This window comes from Melozone crissalis, unplaced genomic scaffold (genome assembly GCF_028551555.1).
Source record: "Melozone crissalis strain CALT ecotype California unplaced genomic scaffold, PUWL_Pcris_2 ptg000033l_1, whole genome shotgun sequence".
Lineage (NCBI taxonomy): Eukaryota > Metazoa > Chordata > Aves > Passeriformes > Passerellidae > Melozone > Melozone crissalis.
In genome coordinates, this window is record NW_026535811.1 from 18,949,138 (window position 1) to 18,974,096 (window position 24,959).

Below are 24,959 nucleotides of genomic sequence, written 5' to 3' on the forward strand. Positions count from 1 at the left end.
CTTGTGCAAGATAAAACCCCTGAGAGCTTCACTAGAGCTAAATTTGTCCCTCTGGTTCAAAACCATGCACATGTGGCACATGGAGACATTGGTCAGTCCTGGCTTGGTGGGTGGGCTAGCTGGTCTTAGGGGTCTTTTCCAACCATAATTATTCTATGTTATACTGTGACATTTCCCTCAGGAATAAGGAATTTAGGGGTCATAAATGAGAGAAGCTGGACCTGCAGGACTAGAAATGACAGACAAGAGAAAATTTGACCTCTGGAAATAAGGGCCAGACTCAAAACTGGAAAAGATACAATCCTTGTTTATGCATTTAAAAAGGATCTCTGCCAGGCCGAGCTGCTCTTTACTAGCATAACTAAAGGCTGTCCTGTACAGGGCCAGGAGTGTGACTTCGATGATGCTTGTGTGTTGTTTCCAACTCAGGATATTCTATGAAATTTATTTACTATTAATTATTGAAAGCATTATGTCACTTTGTTTCCCCAAAACACGTGTATACAGGTGAAATAGGAGGATTCTCTCCAGAAACCATCCCACAGGTTTTGGGGAAGGGAATGAGATGTTCAGAACCAAGCTGATTACTGCACCAATAAAATATGTACAATCCATGAAAAAAAAATCACTTGAAAAAGAGGTTTTAAGAGGACTATCGTGACAATGAAGAACATAAAGACACAGGTTGGTATATTCTGCCAAAAGTACAGGGACTTGCCATGATACTGCATTGCAATGGAAGTGTGAATTTTGTGGATTCTGTATGAGTCTGAAAAAGGCCTTGGAATTAGTGCAACTCCATGTCTTCTGTTATCAGTGCTTATTATATTGCATAATACCCAAATCCTGGTGGGTCCACTTCAATTCATGGAGTTTAAACTGGCTTTCGATGCAAGTACATGCAGAAGTCACAGGAGAGTTTCAGAGCTGTAAGCAGGCACGTGGAAATTCAGAGTTGAAGGATGTGCTGGTTTTGTCTGGATCAGAGTTAATTTCCCTCACAGTAGTTGGCAGGGAGCTGTGTTTTGGATTTGTGCTGGAAGCGGGGGACGTTTTAGTTCTTGCTGAGAAATGGGATGTTTTAGTTCTTGTTGAGCAGTGATTACACAGCACTGAGGCCTTTTCTGCTTGTCACCCCACCCCATCAGCGAGGAAGGTGCACAATGTATTGTAAGGAGACACAGCCAGGACAGGTGACCCCAGCTGGCCAGAGGGACATTCCAGACCCTTTGGCATCATGTTCAGCTTATAAAGCTGGGGGGAGAAGGAAGTGGGGGATGTTTGAAGTGATGGCAGTTTTTTCCCCAGGTGTGTCTGAAGGAGCCCTGTTCTCCTGGGGATGGCTGAACATCTGCCTGCCTATGGGAAGTGGTGAATTAATTCCTTGTTTTGCTTTGCTGGCTGCTTAGCTTTTGCCTTCCTGATTAAACTGTCCTTATCTAAACCCACGAGATTTCTGGCTTTCACCCAGACTGTTACAGCTTTTTTCCTTCGCAGTGGGATAGGAGAAAGTGAGTGACTGTATGGGGTTACACCACAACAAAGTAATTTGCAGTTCTCAGTCTTGAGGTTGCCTCCTGAAGCTCCACTTTACTCAGCCTCATCATGGGTTTTACCTCCTGTGGGTTACCACATCTTAGCTGTGCAGGCTGGATAGATTCCTGTGGAAGACTCAGTTATGTGATGGTTGGTTCATGGATTTAGATAAAACAGCCCAAACAAATGGATGTCCTTTGTCCACTTGTAAATGTCCACTTAACCTGAAGAGGTCAACCGGGTGCAAAGAAGGGCCTATTTCCTTTGGCTTAAAACTAAACTCAATTAAATGGATTGCTCCAAAAACACTAAACATAGACTTCTCTAGAAAAAGAGATTTTTAATTTTAAAGGATTTTTGAAAAGAAGAACAAAAGACTAAAACTAATCTTCATACCCACATGCAAACTTTATGTTTTCCAAGTGTATTGCTACTTTCCAGAGATATGATACAATACTGCTTATTATGGGATTGTATTGCTTCCTGCCAATTCCGTCTTAGCCTTATAGTCCACAAGCATAACTCACATGTGCATGCTGAAACCTAGAAATATCTAACAGAAGACACAGCGTAATTTTCATGGTCCAAAAATATAGAGTGCCTAACAGTGCCTTTGTTTACAGATGTGTCATCTGAGGATGTGGCCAAGGGCAGTGTCACCTTACAGCAGACCAGGTTGCTCAGAGCCCCATCCAGCCTGGCCATGGCCACTACCAGGGATGGAGCAGCCACAGCTGCTCTGGACAAACTGTGCCAGGACCTCAGCACCCCCATAAGAAAGAATTTCTTCCCAACATCCCATCTGAACCTGCTGTCTGTCAGTGTGAAGCCATTGCCCTTTGTCCTGTCACTCCAGGCCCTTGTCAAGAGTCTCTCTCCATTTTTTTTGGAGGCTCCCTTCAGGCATTGGAAGGCCACAATGAGGTCACCCAAAACCTTCTCTTCTCCAGGCTGCACAATCCCAATTCCCTCAGCCTTTCCTCCCAGCAGAGCTGCTCCATCCCTCTGATCCCCTTGGTGTCCCTGCTCTGGCCTGGCTCCAGCAGCTCCCTGTCCTTGCTGTGCTGGGCCCAGGGCTGGATGCAGCCCTGCAGGGGGGGCTCAGCAGAGAGGGGCAGAATACCCCCTGCCCTGCTGCCCACAGTGCCTTGAATGCAGCCCAGAAATTTCTCCCTTTCCTCCTTGGGATGACTTTTGAAAGGTTGTTTCTTTTCCATTTGCTCCCTGAAGAAAAAAGAGTTGCTGTCATTTCCCACCCTCTCCCCACTGATCGTTGTATCTATTGTACTTCAGATTTCCAGTCAGTCTCACTGTCCCCTAGGCCACTGCATGTGCTTTCATTTGCACATGAAAGTATGTCCATGCATTCCAACTCTTGTCCTGCATATCTGTCATGGTTTGACATTGGTGCAATGCTACTGTATTTATGAAAATATATTTTTCTCAAATGAATGTTGTGAGATGAGACTAGAAACAGAGCAGAGCAGGCTTAAGCTTAGAAATAAAGAAAAAATAACTTTATTAACCTACAACTATAATAAAAGGAACACACAGAATTCAAAATGAAAACTTTAAAAAATATTCTTTCTCCCCTCACCCAATTTCTAACACAGCACAGTGAGACAAAACTTTGGATTCTCAATCCAGTTACCATCTTTCAGATAATTAATTCTCAGTTCATCACTACTCCTCAGATAATTAATTCTCAGTTTATTAAGGGAGAGAGGAGTCCTTTTTGTACTGTAGGCTTTCTAGGAAACACCGTTGAAACTTCTTGTGTTTTTATGTCACACATGGCACTGCTTGGAGAAAATTTGCTATCATGACTTTTTTTTTCTATGTACAGTGCTTTCACTACTGTTCATGCACTAAAACTGCTTATAGGGTTCTCTTTTAAGGATGCTTTGCTAAGTATTAAAGAATAACTATCTCTTATCTGTGAACAACAGTCTTCCCTTTATTTTCACTTTTTTTGGGGCCGCGGGTCTTGAGAACAGAGATTTTCTTCTTTTTTTCTGAAGCCAGAGGGCACTACTACACCCTCTTCATCTTTTTCTTGTTCTCTCTTCTCTTGCACTTGGCATCACTGCAGCAGGTCACTCTCTTGGCTGAAGCTATTGCATCCCCCTAACTGCAGTTTCTGTGTTAGAGGAAAAATTGATTTAATCTATGGCTATGTGGCATCGTGTGTTTTAAAATGTTTATATGAGTTCAGTTGTAAAGTTGGTTATCCCTTTTATAAATTAAAAATATGGTTTGGTCCTCGGTTCTCCCCATATACTCCCCTCACAATCGTTTCTCCCTCAGTTGTTTACCCCTTGTTTTCCCGCCAATGGCTTGTCCCACAAGGTGACTGATCCCTTGATCCTTCCTTTTATGCCCTTATAAGTTTATCTCCTCCCTCCTGGTGCTGCCCACTTTCCCTGTCTATCATTGTAACCATCCCCCTTTATTTCAAGAACCTTCCATGTCAATCATCCCTTACTCGATGTATGATTTGCCTCCAGAGCCTCTTCCCTCCCCTGTGCAATCCTTATTGGTCCAGCTGTGTCCCACACTCCTCCCTTGAGCTTTGTTTATTTGTTCCCTCGTGTCTCTTCCTGTCACGCCCATCCCCTCTATCATTGCCTCCTCAAGCCATCCTCCTCCGACACCTGTCCCTGGTCTCGCCTGGGAAATAAAGCCCCTTGGCATCCACATGAGTGTCCACTCTCTCCTTCCTTTATCTCAGGATTTCGTAGTGATGGTCTCACCTGCACCTCCCACGCCGCAACGGCATCACTACCTGGGGGTTCTCGAGAAGAACCCGAGAGTGGCAGATCTTGTGATCTCCTCCGGCCACACACCGGGAGCAGCTAGCCGGCATTTGTCCAGCTCCTGTGGCCGCAGAGCAGGCTACAATGGCTATGCAAGAAAAGTCTAGCTAAAGGCTACTCCATCATCTACTCTTACTTAGGATTCTTTTTTATCTTTTTCTGACATTTTTTACTTGTTCTGACTTTCACTACACTTGCTCATTTTCTTCTATTTCACGTCTGTCTTGTTTGTTATTCAATTCAAGGAGAACTAGTGATTCGTAAAGTTTTTCTTGTCTAAGAAAAGGGTTAAAACTTTGGGCTCTGCCCACCCAGAACTCCCATCTGGACCGGGCACCTTCTTGCTGCAGCCCCCCTCCTTTCTCAGCTGGCCAGCAGTGCTGCCAGTGCATGATATATAATTTCAAGGTGGCAGGCTCTCTCTCTGGACGGGGGGGCTCTCTCTTTCTGGGGCTGCCCAGAACATCCCAGTGTTTCTCCACCTTTCTGTCCTGCAGGGGGCTTCACCCCCCTTCTCTGTCCAAGGCTCCAGCCTACCTCAACCGAGTGGCTTCCCCTCCCTCGCCCAGCCTGTGGCTTCACAGGGGAGGGAACCAAGAGAGAGTTCCCCTGGGAGTTCTCTGCTTTTTAATGCCCTGTGTTCTCAGAGGCATATCCATGTCTTCAGTGGCCACACCAGATGCCAATATTCAAATATGAGCACCTCTTGGTGCTGTTATGAATATGAACGACGCCAAACTTTCTCCAGACAAAGAGGTTTTTGTTTATTAAAACAGCTACAAGGAACAGAATACCCAGGATAAGCTCAGGCATCCACACAGCGAGCCAAAAACAGAACAGTGCACTAACCCCAAGTGCACTGGGTTCTCCCCCAAAAAAACAAGTATCCAAAAAGAAGAACCCTGACCCATCTGAATTCCCCCCCCCCCCCATTTATAGCCCCTTTTGAGTCCAGGATTGGTCCATTTTGGATCCGCATGACGATTGGTCCATTTCCAGGCTTCTCATTGGTCTTTAACGCCGTTCATTCTGGACCAATTGTTTCTGCAGGGCTACGAATGATTGGTCAGATCTTCCATCCAATCCGTCTTTGACCTTGCCTTGCCCCGCCAAACCACTGTTCCACCAAACCCTGGACTCTTCTCCTAGCACATTCTAATAAGACCCCCCTTTTAACATAACACCATTAATATAACATAATTAATGCAATATAATTTAACCATACCCTTATTTAACTTAATTTTTACCTATAACAGTGTGACCACAACTTCCCAAAAAACTCATTTCCTTGTCAACCCAGGACAATATCACAAAGGCAAATGTGAGTATTTTCTCTCAAGATTTTGTGCAAACATAGATGCTGGCAGCTTGAAACTAAATACATATTTGGTATTCATACTTTTTCATTTGGAGAAATGGGATACGTAAGATTAATCATGCCCAGAATTATTGATTAATTGTAAACAAGTCTGGAGTAGACAAACCTAAATGAACTCTTATATAAGGACAGGAAAATCCCACCTGGTGCACCTGTGCATTAAAAAATAAAAACCTTACAAACTGTACCATGCTGCTTATAGGAAATAATCCTCCCCCTTAAAAAAAATTACATTTCCTCAGTTTGCAACACTGTAACTTTCTACTATTGTTATATTAACCAGTGTTTCTAGGTGAGGTCCGCCTTTTCATGGAAAGGAGGAAAAAAAATGTTTCAGTGACATATTCCTACAGGGATAGCCTTTAATGCTGATTTTTTCCGGTCAATAGTTACAGTTCTAATGAGGTTCCTTTGAATTTTCTTGGAATTCTTTGTCAAAATAAAAAGAATAGTTCTTAATGTGTTTCCTTTGTGTATTCCTGTAAAGTATTCTTTCCCAAGTTCCCAAGAAGGATTCCCTAACAGTAAAAGGAAACTAAGCTTAAAGTCATAGTTTTCCTTCCAGCGTTCATCTTGTTGAGTTTTTGGCTAATTCTATATTTGTCCCGTAATTTTTAAAATTCCTTCAACTTTTTCTTTATCTTCTCTGTTACCGCTTCAGACCATAAGCTAATACACCCAAAAATGCTCTGAAAAACTGTTTTGTAAAGAAGATGGAATTATTACAATACTTTTCCTGCTCATTGTTTTGGCAAATACATTTGGCAATAAGGAAGATTTAAGAAAATTCATAAATACATGAAAATAAGCCAAGACATTAGATAGAGAGAGGGAATGTGTGTGGTGTATATTAAAAAAAAAAAATTAAAGGATAGGTGGCTGCCACCATGCTGTCTCTCTATGTTCATGTTAATGGAAAGGTGCAGTAGGACAGTAAAATGATACTTCTCATCTTAAACAGGAACCAGAGGACAAGCAAAGTATCCAGAGTGGGCTCTGCATGATGCTTTAGTCAGTGTAGGAGGAGCATTCAGGAAGAGGTGCTGCAAATTAAGCAAGGACTTGCTGTGGTGTCCTCCCCAAAAGGGAAGGGAGCTCTTAAGATCCACAGATACTCCTGGTTGAAAGGAATTACAAAAGTCAGAGGGTCTGAGAAAGTTTATAAAGTTTATGGGTAAATCACACACACCTGCCATGTAAATCTATGTGAGTTTGTCCCTGATCTCCAAGTACATACACATGGTGGTGGATTTGGAACAAAGGGTGGGGCGGAAGGGAAGAGAGAGAGAGAGAGGGATTAAAGCGGGGGAAGGAAATGGTGAAGGGATGGGATGGGATGGGATGGGATGGGATGGGATGGGATGGGATGGGATGGGATGACCAGTTCTGGTGCTACTGTTGCACTGTTGACCTAGGTGAGAGGGGTGCCTGGCCTCCTGTGTGCTCAGGCTTTATGGGGATATCTTTTCATAGATAAGTTTCCTTACTCTGGAGATAAGTTCCTTGTTTTCTATACAAATTACTTGACAGAGAATAACAAAATCACTGAGATTCGAAAAGACTTCAGAGATCATCAAATCCAGCCTGTAACCAATCCCCACTGTGTCAACAAGCCCAGAGCACAGAGTGCCGCATCCAATGGCTTCTGGAACACCACCAGGGATGGGGACTCCACCCTGGGCAGCCTGTTCCAATGTTTCACAATCCTTTCTAAGAAGAAACTGCTCCTTATGTCGATCCTGAACCTCCCATTGTGCATCCTGAGGCCATTTCCTCTTGTCCCGTCACTACTTGCCTTGGAGAAGAGACCAGTTCCCACTTTGCCACAACCTCCTTTGGAAGTGCAAAGCCAAACCTGTTTCGTTGTGGCATTGTCCCATGGTAGGAGCAGTTTGCAGAGTCTAATTTCTGTCCCCACAGTGTCACCTGAAAGGTTTAGTAAGTGTGGCACAGGAGCAGTACCACACTGGGTCACCAGCCCAGCCATCCCTATATCCTTTCTCTTGCCATGCCCTGCATTAGGCAGCTCATTTTCAGGAAGCTGATAATTGAACCTTGATGACCAAAAGGGAATTGGTTCCTTTATGCTTCATTTGGAAGGAGGATTATATTCTAAACCATTAGGCTTTGTTTTTCTTTCCAGTAACTCTTGGACGTATTTTTCTTTCTCCCACTTCTTCCTGGTGTAACTGTAGGTGCTGATCTTTATATGATTCATCACGTAAGCGCCCAGTCCCTTCTTTACTCTTGACAAATGCTTAACCTCAAAGCCACTCTGTGACTGATTAATCCCACACTAAATGGCACTGATATCCTGTATGGCCACAGGAATGGCTATGCACGGGGTGCATTTGCATTCCTGTCAGGTGAGTTCTCCCTCCCCCATTAGCCTCAGGTTAACATTAGCACAGTACAGAGTTCCTGCCTTTGTCAGCATGCTCAATTCACATTAAGTGACCAAAATCCTTGATGCTAAACCAGATCACAGAAATAAGGGGTATTTTGAAATTTGGTATGTTTTCTAGTTCTGCTTCCCTCCTACAGAGTTGAGCAACACACACTCTGCAAAAAATGCTGTTTGCTTCTTGAGGTCTCATTTTGATATGCTTAGATCTGTTTAGTTTTATAATATTCAAAATTTGCTCCAACAGAAAAAATTACAGTTTATAACAAATTATAATAATAAAAACATCACACCCGTTGTCTTCGGGAAAGTTGAGGAAAGCCACCAGGATAACAGGCACAGACAATGTTAAAGATGCCCAGGAAGCAAAGTTGTTCTCTTTGCACTGAGCACAAAATGCTGAAAGATGTGAAGAGAGAGTGGCACATGTGATGCCCAACACAAACTGAATCTAATTCCAGGTGAATGCTTTCCTATTTCTTTATGGAACCCAGCAGTGTTATTGCAGCCTCATTTAGACTGGTGTAGTTCCATCTGGGTCAGTATTTCCTTTGGAAATCCCTATTTTTAGGGCCTTAGAAACTGCTCATAAAAAGCCTTAATGGGCAGAAATCTTGGCAGCCCTGCTCCCAGTATGGGAGAAAGCCACTGAGTTTTAAGAATGTTTATTTCCCTCTAAGTTGTAACTCAAATTACTTCATGGGCTTTGCTGAGAGGAAAGCTTTCAGACTTTCTGTGTCCTCTTGTGGCCTGGACTAAGGCAGTCTTGTTGCTGAACATGAATAACACCTGTTGCTGAGTGAGGAAACCCAAGGATGAGTCTCTTGGGTCACTTTTGCCCAGACCCACCAGCTGTAATGTAGTCCTGGCAATTCTTATATGGAAAAGGGGAGAGCAGATAAAACTGATGGATAATTCAGCACTCTTTCCCCACCCCAATATATTCCTGATACCAAATATAGAAGATTCATATCCTGACCAATTTCTTTCCATTTGTGGAGGCCATAAACCAGGCACATATATTTTCTTTTCCTCAGTTCAGGGTTTAATTTCACACCTTGGGCCGCCTTATTTATCCTCCAGCCCTTTTAGGCAGTCTGAACGCATAAAGGCATGACTAAGAATGCATAAAGATTATTGACACTTGTTTTATGGGCTCTTTGAACTGTTCAAGTGATATAAAGGGAACACGAAGTAATAGGAAACAGAAGCAGCAGTATGTTAGTAATAGAAAGAATAGGAAGAAAAGTCTCTTAGACTGGTGGGGATCATCTAGATGGTTTGCTTCATTTTTATTCCACCAACCCTGGCTAAGTCTATTTGCAGTGGTCAGATGCCCTGTTCCTCTTCTCTGTGGTCTGTCCACTGAGGAAATCTCTCCACAGAAGCCTTGGAATGACTGTGTGGATTCCATGCCATGTCATGCCATGGCAGCACTACCCCCAGGACAGTGTTGCAGTTCGGTGACTGGAATTGCAGTTGTGCATGGTTTGAAGTGAAGCTTCACCTCATTGTGTGTGGTAGATTGTTTTTCTGTTGTAATCTTAAGGTGTTCCTTATTGTGAGGTTATAGTGGTTTGTTCCATGTACCCTGTTTGGTTTACCCCAATGGTTTTGCCCTGAAGTTGTTTACTACTATTTTCCCGCCTAATCTTCTGTCAGTCCCCATGTCAATCTCCCTTGCACCTCCCTGATTTCCAGACCCTTCCCTGCCAATCCTTGAACTGCCCTCTTCCCTTGTTCATCAAATGTAACCCCACCCCTTTCTCTAGAACCTTCCTTGTCTATCACCCTTCCCTCAAAGTTCCATTGGTGTGCCAAGACTGATCCCTTCCCATGTTATCCCCTCTTGGTTACCTAGAATCTGATCCCCAAGCTATGTTCATCTCCTGCTGTTCTACTATTGGTTATCCTTCTCTAACAGTGTCCCCTGTGCTTAAGTAGCTGTTACCCCGTTGAAGCTTGTCACTTGCCCCTGGACCCTCTTGGAGATTAAACCCTCTTGAGAACTTATACAAGTGGCCCCTCTCAATTCCTTTGCTCTGGCTTCCTCGACTTGGGATTCCTATCAGCAGCTGCCCAGAGCAGCTTTGCTGCCTCTGGGAGTTGGGCAGCTCTGCTCTACTTCCCCCAGACTGACCTGTGGCAGCTGCTCTTGGCACGGGCCAGGAGTTGAGGGCTAGCCAAAGGATCACCAAGCAACTGCCCGTGCCACTTGTGCACCTCTTATACAGGGTTGGAAGTCCCAGGAAGGATTTGTGTGTGTGGTGATGAGCAAACACAGCTCTCCGGGACATTTCCATTTCTTACCAACACTGATTTGGATGTCTTGCGAAATAACATTAAATAAAGAAGTGTGAGAACTTCAACAATCCCTTCCGTAGTCACACATGATTGTGAAGAAACGAAAACATCCCTCACTCCCTTCTTTAATGTACAGATAACTTAATTCTGTATACCAAGACAAAGGAGAACTCAGAATCTGAGTTCTTCTGTCAGTGAAGGGCCTCTCAATGCATTTTTCAGACAGATTTACCTTTTATTGTGGTCACAGCTTCATGTTATTGATTCTCTGTCACTCAGAGTTATCCTCATATTTTTTTGGTACTGCTTCTGCCTGGGAATTATCTCCTGCTTTAGATGCATTTGCTCCTTATTTGTGTCACTTTGTGCTTGGCTTTACTCAGAATGTTATTGTTTACTTTCGACTGGTTTGTTGTACTGCATTAAATAGTTCATTTAGTTGTTACTTTGCACTGGGTTGGTATTTTGCACTGAATAGTATGTTTGTATCCTCATGGGATTCCCCTCTTGTATTACACAGTCTTCCCCCCCATCCCCCAAGCCCCAAGTGGAGGTCCCTCCCCAGGTTACCCCCTCCCCTCGTCCCTGCCATCACTTGTATCCCATTGGCTGTGTTCCCTCTTGTCTGCCCCCCATTCCCTTGGGTTTAAAATCTCCTGCCATGAGTGATTCTGGCTCTCTCCCCTCTGGGATCCTGCAGATGGATCCCCAGGCAGCTCCTACCTAGGAATAGAGTGGGACTCTGGCTGCAAGAGGAAAAAGCACCTTAAGTTTTTTACTTTTGTCCTTGTAAAGCCTGCGAGGGGCCAGAGTCCAGAGAAAGCCACTTCGAACCCAAACGGCCCCAGAGATCAACCAGCCTGTCCACTGCAGCAACGAGAGACCCTATGTTCACCTGCCTTGTAGGGATTCTGTTGCAGTCTGGAGAGTTTCCAGCCAAGTTTGATACATCTATGCTGGACCCAGGTCCCAAATCACATCACACTCACCACACAAAACCTGTCAGCAGCAGGCTGTAATGATCAAGAACCCGATAGAGGACTGGCTGCCAAAGTTGCCCAGAGCTGCTCAGGAACCCCAAGAGTTAGAGCTCTTGGGTTCCTCCTCTGCACCATACTGCATACACTTCATTTTTACCTCACTTTCCAACACTAAACCTTTTAACAACCTACTGCAATACCAAGAGGAATTCACTGGCAAAAGGTGGTGTAATGTATTAGGCCGTGTCACAGCAGATAATCCATACCATTCACATCCCAAAAGCTTCCCTAACGGTTTGTTTCTAATTTGTGGGGATTGGGCATGGGCAGGAATCCCTTCTGGGCTTTTAGGAGGGCCATATACCATTGCGCAGTTGTCCCTGTTGCCACTCAACCAAACCATGATTGGTGACTGGACTCAAAAGAACAATTCGGTCAGCAAAATTCAAAAGAGAAGCGTTTACAATTTAGACCCAAATTGTGATTCAGAAATTTTTCATTGGGCAAAGTCAAAGCAAATCGCTGTGTCCCTGTTCTGTCCATGGGTTGTAGCAGCAAAAGCTCTAGGTGAATTGAGCCACCTAGAGTGATGGGTAGTCAAACAAGCAAACTTGACATCTACAGCCATCAGCTCCCTCCTAGAGGACTCCAAAATTGTGTGGCCGTAGATTTCTTCCTGCTGCTGCATGGACACGAGTGCCAGGAATTTGAAGGACTTTGCTGCTTGAACTTAACGTCAAAAGCACCCATAATCCATGCGGCTCTCCGAGAAGTGAAAAGCCTGATCAGACAATTCAAGAAGGAATCTGAGGACTGGTGCAGCGGACTGTTCAATGACTGGGGACTGTCAGGGTGCTGGACTTTGATAATTAAGACAATTCTGTTGTCTTTTGTTGTTCGTTTTCTAATCATGTTAGCATTCGGAATTCTACGTCGCGTACTTTTAAAAGCCATCAATGGTTTAATCTCCACTACCTCAGAAGTCAACTGCACAGAGTTTGTGGACCTGAAGCAAACTGACAGGCCCGCAAATTGTGAGTGATGGACAAATTCATAATCTATAAAAGAAATAGGCCAATACTTTTCCTTTAGTTTTTTTCTTAACAGAAAAGGGAGAGGAGTTGTATTGCATTAAATAGTTCATTTAGTTGTTACTTTGCACTGGGTTGGTATTTTGCACTGAATAGTATGTTTGCATCCTCATGGGATTCCCCTCTTGTATTACACAGTCTTCCCCACCACCACCCAAGCCCCAGTGGAGGTCTCTCCCCAGGTTGCCCCCTCCCCTTGTCCCTGCCATCACTTGTATCCCATTGGCTGTGTTCCCTCTTCTCCACCCCCTTCCCCTGGGTTTAAAATCTCCCGCCATGAGTGATTCTGGCTCTCTCCCCTCTGGGATGCTGCCTTGATACTCAGGCAGCTCCTAGCTAGGAATAAAGTGAGACTCTGGTCACAAGAGAAAAGAGCACCTCGAGTCTTTTACCTTTTTCCTTGTAAAGGCTGCGGGGGACCAGAGTCCAGAGCTAGCCACTTCAGACCCGAACAGCCCCAGAGATCAGCCTTTACACTGATCTGCCAATTTTTCAAGATCTTTCAGATTCTGATCCAGTCCTCCAAAGCACTTAGAATTTCCTTTCTTTCAACATGATATTCAAATCTTTAGGAAACCCATTAAGCACTTAGCCTCAGTTAATACTTTGTGCAAATAATGAACTTTTCAGTTCTTAGTCCAAACAAACAAAACATTTAGCCTTGAACATAAATGATTTCTTTTTCTTTCTCTTGGAGAAGAAAATCCCTTCCAACTCAGCATATTCTGTGGTTCTGTGGAAAAAAAGTCATTATGAGTCAATGGAAATATTTTTGTTTTCATTGCTGACAATTCTAATAAAAGCAAAGAACTGAATGAGAAATGAAAAGCTTCATTAGGTAACACTGAAAAATAACAAAGAAATGCCACTCTTTCTGTTTAACCCAGTGCTTAAGCTGCTTACCCAAAATACCAGAGATTTAGATTCACTGCCTTCTCCCATGGAGTAATGTCAAATCCCCAGCTACTAGAATGCCCTGGCCTCCAAACTCTTTGTCAGATCTGGGCAGCTTTTCAGTCTCCCTTTTAAAGCATTTTCACAATAAGCTGAAGTGATCCCCAGCAGAGGGACAAGAACCAGGGCATTCTCTTTTCCAAGTGAGTATGCCAATGAGTACAGGGAGAGCACCAAGCTCCAGCTGCTCTTTCCCATGTCTTGGACAGCTCTGTTCTTGGACAGGGATCCTTTTATGAACAACAGCCAGCAGAGGAACTTTCTTCCACCAGTCTAAACCAGAATATCCTTAATGTGGATATGGATAATGCCTTAGATGTGGAATAGGACAAGAGTAATCAATTCTTCACTTCTAAAAGGTTCCTCACATCCAAAATGGTGTTCTCATAAAAAAGGATGAAGATCCTTGCTCCACTTGAGCAACTCAAACCGAAAATTTTTAAAAAATTTTCTGAAAAGCTTTACCAAAATCACTGCATCTTTTCAGGCCAGCCCCAAACTTGTCCTTCAGTGAGCTGAACATAGCAAGTTCTTCACATTCTTAGTGACACTCACTTGTGACAACATGCGACAAGTATCTGTCTGTACCTGAGAGGATCCGACACTGACTCCTTCCAAAACAAGTAAGAGGGACCTCAACCAGCTTCTGCTGAAAGTATCTGAAGAAAAATTTTTGTGGCTTTGGGAAGCCCAACATGATGTTATGGTGCCACAAGTCTAACAATAAATAGGTTTGAACTGTTCCCTCTTTGGGTAATGTTACTTTGAGCTCCCAGATGTGGCCAAGCAGAACAGTCTGTGCTGCTCTGTTCTCAGCTGCCATGTGGAATATCTTCCCCAGCCTAAACCACACCAAGATTGAGATAATTTGAGAACCTAATACAAAAACAGACGTGATTTGGTTTGAAATTCATTAGTAACAAAAGCTGTACAAGATCCTTGCTGCTAAACTACTCATCAAATAGTAAAGCTCGAGGAAGCCAGTCCTGCATATTGGTGATGGATTGGGATGGGAAAGGAAGTGCTGATCCCATCAGATGGCTGAGCTCTGTATTCTCAATAGAATAGAAAGCTTTGTGCACACTTAAATTGTGATGAAAGAAACCCTAGACCTCTAGCAAAAAATCAGTGTCTGGTAAGGCCCTTGCTCAGTGCTATGTTTGGGTGAGGATTACAAGGTTTATTTTCAATTCTTATGTTCAGAGCGTAACCACTGAAGAATACTTTGTTGGAGATGTTCCAATGCTTGGAGTGAGTTTCTTGTCAAATGACAACACTCTAAGAATGGACTGCAGAAGACTCAGAAGTAGAGGGGCCTTCAGCCCTGGGTGTCCCTGTGTGCAGGGAGGGCTCCGAGCAGGGCCCAGGCTCTGCTCCAGGGCCCAGCAATGGCACTAGATGAACAGGCAGGGACTGAGGCCAGGAGGTTCCACCTGGGCAGGAGGCAGAACTTCTGTCCTGGGCAGTGACTGAGGACTGAACAGATTGAACAGAGAGGGTGGGGAGTCTCCTCACTGGGGATATTCCAAAGTCAACTGGACACAGTCCTGTACCTTGAGAAGTTCATGGCACACTGCTACAACAAACAAATGGCTCACCATGTGGCCTTGAAAACCAGGATTTCCCAACACTAGCAGGGTGAGAACACCCTAAGCAAATGCCTAAAGTTTTCTCTACATGCCTTTTTTTTTCTATAGGACCCCCTGCACAGAGCAAAGCTTTATCTATACCCATCACAGACTTGACTTATATTTCAGCTGCTTTTTCAGATATACTAGAAAAGTTTCCTATAGCTAACTTCAGTGCAAAAGATCAATGTGTATCTAGTAGTTAGGTATCTATAAAGACTCTAATTGACATTCATAGTTATTTGCTCTGGCTAAGCTACAGGGGCAGCCCTGAAGGACAAAATAGTGACAAAAGGGAACAAAGCATTTCCGGCTGGCACTGCTTTCTTATTCAGCTTTCTGTGTAGGATTTTATATGTATCTTTCTGTAAATTTGGCACTGGCCAGGAGTAGAAAAGAGAGCTGCTCTGCTTGGCCAAGTGGTGCAGTTCAGAACTACAGTTTTCATGCAACTTTATTATGAAACTGTTTATGACGATGCTGAACTCATATACGTAAATGTAACCTAAAAACCTTAGGAAATTTTCAAGCCTCCTAGAAAAGCTAACATCTTTAGGAATACCATGGACTCAAACTCAGTACTTGACCTTAAAAACATATCTGAAGAAGAATGTTGTGGAGACTGTTGGTATTGAATATTTCAAGCAAAATTTTTACATTCTTATGTTCTTAAATGTTCATGGGTTTGGGCTCTGAAATATGAGGCTTTTGCAATTGTGATGTACTTAATAAAGCTTTGGATGCTGCAAAGCTGCCAGTGTTCTTGGGGAGATACATCTATGAAATGCTTTCTAGAGTTTTTAACAGTAATAACTGTCATTTCAGTCCCTCCCTCTGCTCTGTGAAGCAGAGCTGTGGCAGTTTTGTTCCTGGGAGGTGCTAAGATGCTCTGCTGCTTGCTAGGTTTTGCTCTGCGCTGCTCACATCTGATTTGAGAGGCACAAGTGAGAGGTCTTACCGTATTGTGGCATCTGATCCCAGCAGCTGCAACTCATTCAGGAAGCACAAGTGGAGATGGATCACCATGGAGTTCCACAACGAGTTCCAGAGTGCACAAACGTGTCAGGTTATCTCCATTAGCAGAGAGGTGGAGATGATCTAAGGGAACCTAGAGAGATGTGACATCCAGCAGCAGCCTGATATCCTTCTCTGCTCAGCATTGTTTGTATGTGCAGTCTTAGATTGAGCACTCTGTCCCAGAAGAGAAATGACCCAGGGTCCAGATTCCACTTTTTTATTAGAACTGATGCCTTTGGAAACAACTTTGGCAACGTTCTGGGCAGAATTTTGTCCTTGTTCCACGCACAGAAACAGATTCTGTGCAGAATTTTGTTCCTGTCATGAACACAGAAGCAGATTTCTCTTTCCCATTTATCTTTCACTTCCATGTCTTCCCTTCTGTATCCTCCCTCTATTTTTTCTCTCTGCCTCAAACAATAGGTGTCTAAAAAATAAGGGTATGCCTTCTGGATGTACCATTTGAATGGATTTTAAATATATGGATCTGGATACGCCTCTATTCCTCAGCATCTTGAGTGTCTAATCATCTTGAGCACTGCTTCCAGTTAGGAGTAAATTCTAAGTTAACAAATTTAAAATTGCACAGTGCAAAAAGGCTTCTTCCCTTCTCCCCATTAATCACAGCATCTTCAAAATGATTATTTGTTTTTCTCCTTAATAATGGTTAAACAGGGCATCTCACAGCCATAATGAATGGGGGGAAAGTGTATTTAATTGTGTGCTGCTGAGGACAACCATGGCCACAGCTCATCAAAAGACTATCCAGTTTTTAAAAAAACTCACTGTCTAATTAGAGTGACCAGAGTTCCTTTTTCTTAAAAATAAATGATGTACAAGCTTCAATGAGAATAAATTTTAGCAGACTGGCATGAACAGGAAAGTCTTGAGTAATATATATGAACAGATGTAAAGAAATTTGAAGTTTACATCTGTATTTTAACAGATTTCAGTGGGACCACACTGGGCTCAGGGAAAAGCAATTGGAAGGACACTGTCCTAAAAGCCACATGTGTGGAATTTTCACTGTAATGGGACATTTTTATGCTCAGAACAAGGGTTCTGTCCTTTGCTTATACGGCATGATAATGCCATGGTGGGAGACACTCAGATATAAAGAATGGGCAAAATAAGTGCTTTTGTCTCTCCTCTTGGGGCATTTGCTTTGTGGCTTAATTGTAGAAAAAAAAAGTCCAGTAGAGAGAAGTCTAAATTTAGTCTACGCTGGGGGGAACCACACCATTTCAATATATCTTGGCAATATTTCAATATTGCAACAAGTAACAAATTCTTTAGAGGTGGTTTTTTAGCCACTGAAATCAAAGTCTAATATCCCAGTGACTTTTTGGTAGCAAAGTAAAGATCCTTTATTTTTGCAGAGAGTCTTGTACTACTTCAGGCCCTCTAAATACTTCAGAAATCCTTTTGGCTGCTAAAAATAAAAGGGGTTGTGACATTTGTTTACAAATCTGCACCCTTATGGAAGATATGGATTGACTTCTTGACTCAATGGGGGCAGCAGAATTCCACTAAATGGAAATGTTTTAGTCAGACTTTTAAAATGCTAACACTTTTGTTTTACATCTTAATGCTGCACTAACACTGAATTAAAATGGAGTCCAAATGGTAATGTGCAATATCTGAATCAATATCACACAATTAGTGTCATGAAAATTAATATTAAATGATATAATAGAAGTGGGACTCACCAGAAAGAGGGGATTTTTAAGGGAATAAAAAGCCTTTGGTGTCCATTAACTCATGCCTGACTAATGCTAAATTATCAAATATCTGGAAAATACTTGTGAGAGCTTCACTAATGTCCACAAAATGTATCCTAATTCATGCTATTGTGATAAATTCTGAAAGAATTCATCATGACTCAGTACTTTTAATAGATAGTTACCCATACATTTAATCTCAATTGACTCTGGCATTACCACGTCCCAGTGATTAGTCCCACAAAGATGCTCTGGTGGACTGTGTCCAAACTCTTTATTTAAAGACTACCAATGGCTGCTTTTTCTGTTTGACATATTTAAGTTTGGAGCTTTCAGCCATGACTGAGAATCCACATCCTGCCTCATTTTGGGGCTTCATGGTCCATGCAATGCCTCTGTCCATGTGGTCTCCACAATGGACAGGCTGATGTGGATGTGAACAACAGGAGGAGCACAATGATGGATGTGATTTCGGTCTGTCCAATCTCATGTTATATAAATACTAAATTTATTTGCTGGACAAGAAAACTGCTTGGATTCAGATTTTATCAGACACTAGAAATATGGATTTTTTGAGATTGTTCCCTCCACTCATGGAGTCTCCCACATCTGTTCCACTGCAGATCATGGCAGGGCCTGTCCCAGTGCCTTCAATGCATCAGGAATCTGGTTTGTATTCTCTGAATGTAAAATAACATGTTTTCTATCAAAATATTTCCCTGCAAAAATAACCTCCCAATGAGCAAAGTGATCTTTAATATCTGAAACATAAAAGCCATTTACAATTTATTGTAAATTATTACAGACATACTCAAGCATGGGCCAATTTTCAAGGCGTGGGAACAATATAAATTTAAATTAAACTCTTGTAACTTTGTGAAAATTGCAGATATCTCTTTCAAGTTCTCTCCATCCTTTTAGTTGGATATGCTCTCTGAACTAAATTTAATGTAAATGTTACTACTTTCACCCAAAACACATGTCCAGACACAACAAAGTTTTTAGAGCATATGCTTTGCTGGATTTATGCCTGGATTAAATCCAGAGAAGCCCAGTGTGCTCTTCTAAGCAGGACTGCATCCATACATGCTTATATGACTTCCTAAATCAAGGCCTTTTTTTGTTTGCATTGCTCAAAAACTTGCTGTCCGTTTAGCCTTCATATTTATTGATTTTAAAAGGATTTGCCAAAGCAACAATTATAAACCAGGAGTCAGGGCAGTGTTACACCAAGTTTATTTTCTATGTAGCCAGTAGACAAATGTACAACAGAAAGTCAATTTACCTGTATTTAATAGTTCGTGGTCACCATTTGTCTATATATTCCTTTTGTCACTTATAGATTAAATCAGCAAAATTAAAAAATACTGATTTACTTGGTTCTTCTAGAACTACATAGAAATTGGTTGCTACATTTTGATTTTCACGAGAAAAAACTGCAGTAGGTCAGAGTCGACCCTATTGTGTGCCAGAGATTAATTTGGCCTTGTGATAGATTTGGACATTATAAAATATGCTTCTACTCTGAACACATGCTGCATTAAATAGCAGCTTATACCAATCAGTCCCACACTCTGAGCAGAGTCAAAATTGCTGACTTCAATGACAAAGTGACTTTTATAATGTTTTTTCCCCAAAAGTACATGCTTGAGATTGTAACTGAAGAATGTGCTTCTGCATATGGTTGAATTCAAAATATTTAGATGGCAGTGCAAGCTTGCCTTGAATATGTGCTAAAGTGCAGCTCCTGATAAAAAGAGATTTGCCTGCACAGAATAGGGTGTGGTAGCCAACTACTGCTCCATCAATTAGTCTAGCAGGCCAGGAAGATCTTTTTTTCTGAAAGAAAATAAAAAGAATTTTCATGCAAGGCACTACCACCACCACTGTTTGTTTGGGTGGTTTTTTTTGTTTGTTTGTTTTTTGTTCGTTCTTTTGTTTTTTTATTTTTATTTGGTCAGTGGGGTTTTTTTTGTTTTGGGGTGTTTTTTTTGGTTATTTTATAACTGACACCCTTAATCAGCTTTTCCCTCTTCTTCTCCTCTGATATTGCAGTGATTTTTTCTCATTCTGTTAACATTGCTGTTAGAATTCTCTACACCTAAATTTTCCTCAAATCTTTCAGGGAATCCTAAGTAATGAATCTGTAGTTCAAGCTAGGATTCATGCTTTTCTTTCAAGCAAATACATCAGAAGGCCCTGATTTCCACAAAGGAAAACCATTTCTGTGTATCTACTTCAATGCTTGCTTGACCTTTCTTGTGCATCGACAGGTACATGTGTGTTCAAGCACTCACACAAAAATCAGGCCCTGATTTTGCTCTCTTGAAGCACCACTTTGATTTGCTCATTCTCCTCTGAGTGTTTGGATACATATTCTTCCTACCCCACATAATGGACCTTTAACTACAAACTCAAGGTACCTTTTGTCCACTCAGCTCTTCACAGTTATTTCAGCACATGGTCAAGTAAAGCAAAAAATTGAATTATCCTGTGTTGAAATCCATGTTGCACAAAGTACACTGGTCACAGCTTGCAAGTGAATGACATTTCAATCAGCCAAGACAGGTCTGCAGGAACTCCAGCCATCCCTTAGGTTCTTCGCCTCGTGGAATTGGAGGCGCAGGCTGCAAGGAATGCTGAATTTCCTGCTAGACTTTATTTTCACAGGATCAAAACCGTTTAGGCTGTCAAAACATTAACAACTCCAAGGTATCACCTTTATCTCAGGCACTCCTCAAGCTGGTTATTAGAGACTAGAAGAGTATCCTGGAGGAGTGTCACTTGAGATTTACTTGAGTCTCACCTGTTTTCCATGGGGTGTGATATTTATGTTTCCATAGGCCAGGATGCTGAACTTGGTGGACTTTCACCCTGGACTTGTGCTGTTCTTGCTTCCAAGTTGAACCTATAACCAAACCATCCTTATTCAAGACATAGAATTATGAATAAACAGCACAATAATTCATGTAAACTGCTATTTATTTATCTGCTATTATTAAGTAAGCAAATCACTCAAAATCTGCTTGGGCTGGGAAATGAAGCTCCGTGGGGCTGACTGTCCTTCAGTCAATTCCAGCTGGAAGAGGAGAGGCAGGAACTGGGGCAGGACTAGTCCTACTGAGAATCAGCTCTCTGAAAATTGGATGTCTGGCTCAAGCTGCTCACATGGGGCTCTATCTCAAGCACCTCGAGGGAGTGATTCATCTCTCTCATCTGAAAGATTAAACTAAGTGAGGACAGCTAAATGTGGGGGAAATCAATCTTGTTCTCAGTTTCACCCTCTCTTGTCTTTCCATCCTCTTAAGTTTTTTCACCCCACTGATTATATTCTAAGCAACTGAATAATGATGTATAGCAAGCTTAATAAAGCTTATCAAATTAAAAGGAATAAAAAGGATTCTTAAACCATCTGAGGCTCCCAAGGAATAACAAAGATGTTTCGCATATTTTCTTCCCAGAGTCTGAACGACCCAGAGAGTCAATGGAGACATTTTTGTTCCCATAAAAAAAGAAAAAAACCAACCAATAATATTAATTTCAAGGGGTTTGCTTTGCTTTGTTTTGTCCAGGTTAAGCCCAGTCTTTTTCACTTCCTGGAAAGAAAAGCTTCCATTTTCAGCTGCAAACTTATTTCTACAATTACAAAACAAAAACAGGGGTTAAGAATATGAATCACCAAGAGTTTTCAGGAGGAAAATTATCGGAAATTCCATTTTCTTCTGGTGTTCAGAATTTTCTGTGTGCTTTCTTTTCAGTCTACAAAGAAAAGCTATTTTGAATAGTCAAAAAAACAGAGTTCTTTCACAACTGTTCTTGCTTTCAGTTTCCTCCAGAGGACTCTGCCTTGTTGTGAATGAGTAATAACTGTTTCCAGAGCTGTCCATGAGTAAAGTCTACTCATTTCCTCGAGCCAAAATGGGCTTTTGTGTCTGGGCAATGACTTCTGGATCAGATTTAGTTATTTCAGAAAAAATGCCTCCTGATGCTGCCAGCAGCACTTGTAAGAGAGGATGCATGTCTGTAAGGGATGCTTCCTGAGCCCAGGCCTTTGTCTTCATCTGTGCTATAATTTCATTTACTTGTCAATAGGGATGATATTTACATCAGCCTCACAGAGCTGTTGCAAAGTTCACTTCAGTAAAATTTGCCATATGTCAGGTCCTTGGAAGCAAGATGGGATGGAATTATAAAGAAGTTATTTTTAGTATTCAGAAATTAATCTTTTAACCTGCCAGAACAGATGCTCTTTGCCTTTCTCTGTGCCCTCAAGGCTGCTGAACTCTGGTGAATCATGAGCAGAAATTAGCTGCAGACTTTGCCTGCAGACAAGGTAAGGATTGCATCAGACCCTGTGGAAATAAAGATATGTTCTCAAAGACCTGTTTGAGTCCTTTTGAATGTGAAGATTGTGTTGGACAACTTCTTAGATGATTCTGCAGCTCTCAAACCCAAAATTGTTCTGTTGGAAAGGCTTTCTTTAGGAAGTGACAGCTGTTTAGGCCACTAAAATTTAGATTTGTCTTCTGAAATCTGCTGGTTTTCCATAATTTTCCCCCTGTTTGGAATTAGTAATTGTCAGAGTAGCAGTTTTCAAATGAAAAAAGTTAAACTATAGGAATACCTTTAAAAAGTATTCAGGACCAACAATGAAACAAAGTTTAAGAGTCCTAAATAAATAAAAAGCAGCCATGGCCTGGAAACTAAAAACTAAGGCCAAAAAGGAGAGAGTGCTAAGGCTTAGAATATCTGGAATGGAAAAATGCATAAAAAGTAAATAGGGGAAGATGATTTATTTAAGCTTCAGGCTTTCTTTTTCTTAATTGTGTTTTAAGAATGCTTCATTTTAATTATCAACATGAATGGTTCAGTGACTCAGTTCTACAGACCTCAACAGCTACAGCTCAACAATGTGCAAAATCTGTTCCTCACACCACTCTGATACTTTACCACTGCTGCTGCTATGTTTCAGTTGGGACTGTGTGACCAGAAATGGGAATGTTAGGGAGAAAAATGTCTGCAAACACTCTCATTCCCTTTGCTTCACCATGAAAAATGCCACACCACCAGTGTGGCACTGGCCTCCCTGCAGAGAAATCCTGTGAGCCTCATTGCTTCAAGCTGTCCAAGCTTCCAGCTTCGGGAGAACCTGCCCAAGAGCTTGCCAGGATGATGGGATCTGAAATAACAGCACTGTGGCCTTGTCCATTTTTCACACTCTGCCTGATCATGCACTGGCTCAATCAGCCATGAGATAGAACCTGGCACCCTTGCCTTCAGGGGCAGCTCATAACACTTGCACAGAGCAGCTGTGGCTGCCCCATCCCTGGATGTGTTCAAGGCCAGGTTGGATGGGGCTCTGAGCAAGGGATAAGGGAAGGTGTTCCTGCCCATGTCAGGGGTTGGGAATTAAATGGACTTTAAGGTCCCTTGCAAAGGCAAAGGCAAATCATTCTATAATTCCATGATCTAGACATGGGGTGATCTGGTCCAGCCCATCACAGCTGCACAGCCCCAGAAGTAGGAGCACTGTGCGAGGGATGAGTGAACCCCAAAGCTGGGATGTGGCTTTCACACTGCCAGGGTCACTTCATAGTGCCTCTGTCTGGTGTCTCTGCAGCCTGCTCAGAGCTGACTTCACAGAATCACAGAATCGTTTATGTTATATGTAGTAGAGATAATTCATGCTCTAGAAATAGATATATGCATGTATAAAATATTAGGAGAAACCAAACCTATGCTTGTAACTACTCTGACCAGGGACTGCATTCTATTCAAATTATAACCAGTTCCCGGACAACACTAAAGATAATATCAAACCTGTTGCTGTATGAATGGGGGAGGCTTGGGCCATGAGCTAAGCCTGCAGTCACCCTGAAGGACAGAGTTATGCACATTGTAGCCACTTCCAGGACAGCCCGGGACAAAAGCAGATCGTTTACCCTATGAATGAGACTGGCTTGGGCCATCAGAGGTTTCCTGTGGCAACATGCACTTAGAAGATATCTGTACCTTCTTGGAATGGAATGTCCTGAGGAAAGCTCCCAAGACCTGGCATCTATGATACTCAGGAGCTGGCATCACCTGCTCCATATGAATACACCTTATGCCGTGATACTCAAACATTCGTCTGGGTTTGGACTTCGTCTTTGTCTTTTTTTACACATGTATGGATCTAACTTTACATGCAAAGGGACACAAAGAAATATGCGGTCATCTCTGCCTCAGGCAGAATAAACTGTATATAAGCTGGCTGCTGAAGGCACTTGGTGTGAACTCCTGGGGAAATGCTGCCACTTCGTCAGTGGAGCATAGTTCAGCCAGAGCCTGTGTCCGGAGCAGACGCTGCCTTGGCTGTGGTGGTTTTTCCAAAATTTTCTATTTTTTGTTATCCATAACCACCCTTTCCACAACAAAATTTTTCATATTGTCCAACCTGACCCTCTCCTGGTGCAGCTTGAAGCCATTTCCTCTTGTCCTCTCCTTGCTCCCTGGGAGAAGACTATGACCCCACTTGTCTGTGCCTTCCTGTCAAGGAGTTGTAGAGAGTGAAGAAGTCCCCCTTGAGCCTCCTCTTCTCCAGGCTGAGCCCCTCAACTCCCTCAGCTGTTCCTCACAGAATGTGCTGTCTTGGTGTATTCGGAGTACAGAGCTTGAAGATGAACAGGGGTCCATGCAAACACCAACAGCTGCAGAGTTACCATGGAAGAGAACCAGCCAGGCATTTCAGGTACAAAGAGATAATGGAGATATGGTTCAGAGGAGTGAATCATCTCTTTCGTGCTGGTAAAATGCTGCTCATAAAATGTGATGACAGCCTCAGCGTTAATAACATGTGCGCTATCTCTGTGATCAGCACAATGTTTATTTTAGAGAATGGTGTTTATTCCTTCCATTGCCTGTCCTCGTCATTCAAGGCTGAACAAAAGATCTTTTGTGTAGTACAGAGCTGGGCTTAACCCTACAAAGGGCTAAGCATTCTTGCAGCAGTGGACTTAGTCACATGCTTAACTTTAAGCATGTCAACAGCCCCACTGAAATTGGCAAGACTAATTATGTCCTCAGAGTTAAACACGGGGCTTAAGTGCACTTTTGGACCACAGCCAGAGTACTCAGCACCTTTGCAAGCC

At 42.5% G+C, this 24,959-nt stretch overlaps 1 protein-coding gene across 1 annotated transcript in view; it reads left to right on the forward strand.

Moving 5' to 3' along the window:
• Positions 1 to 22,114, forward strand: part of KCNA5 (potassium voltage-gated channel subfamily A member 5) — a 145,679-nt gene extending 123,565 nt beyond the window's left edge. The window contains exon 2 of the mRNA XM_054282189.1: positions 22,103 to 22,114. The gene's annotated coding sequence lies outside the window, so the exon portion shown is untranslated. The remainder of the gene's footprint in view (positions 1 to 22,102) is intronic.
• Positions 22,115 to 24,959: the final 2,845 nt, after the last annotated feature.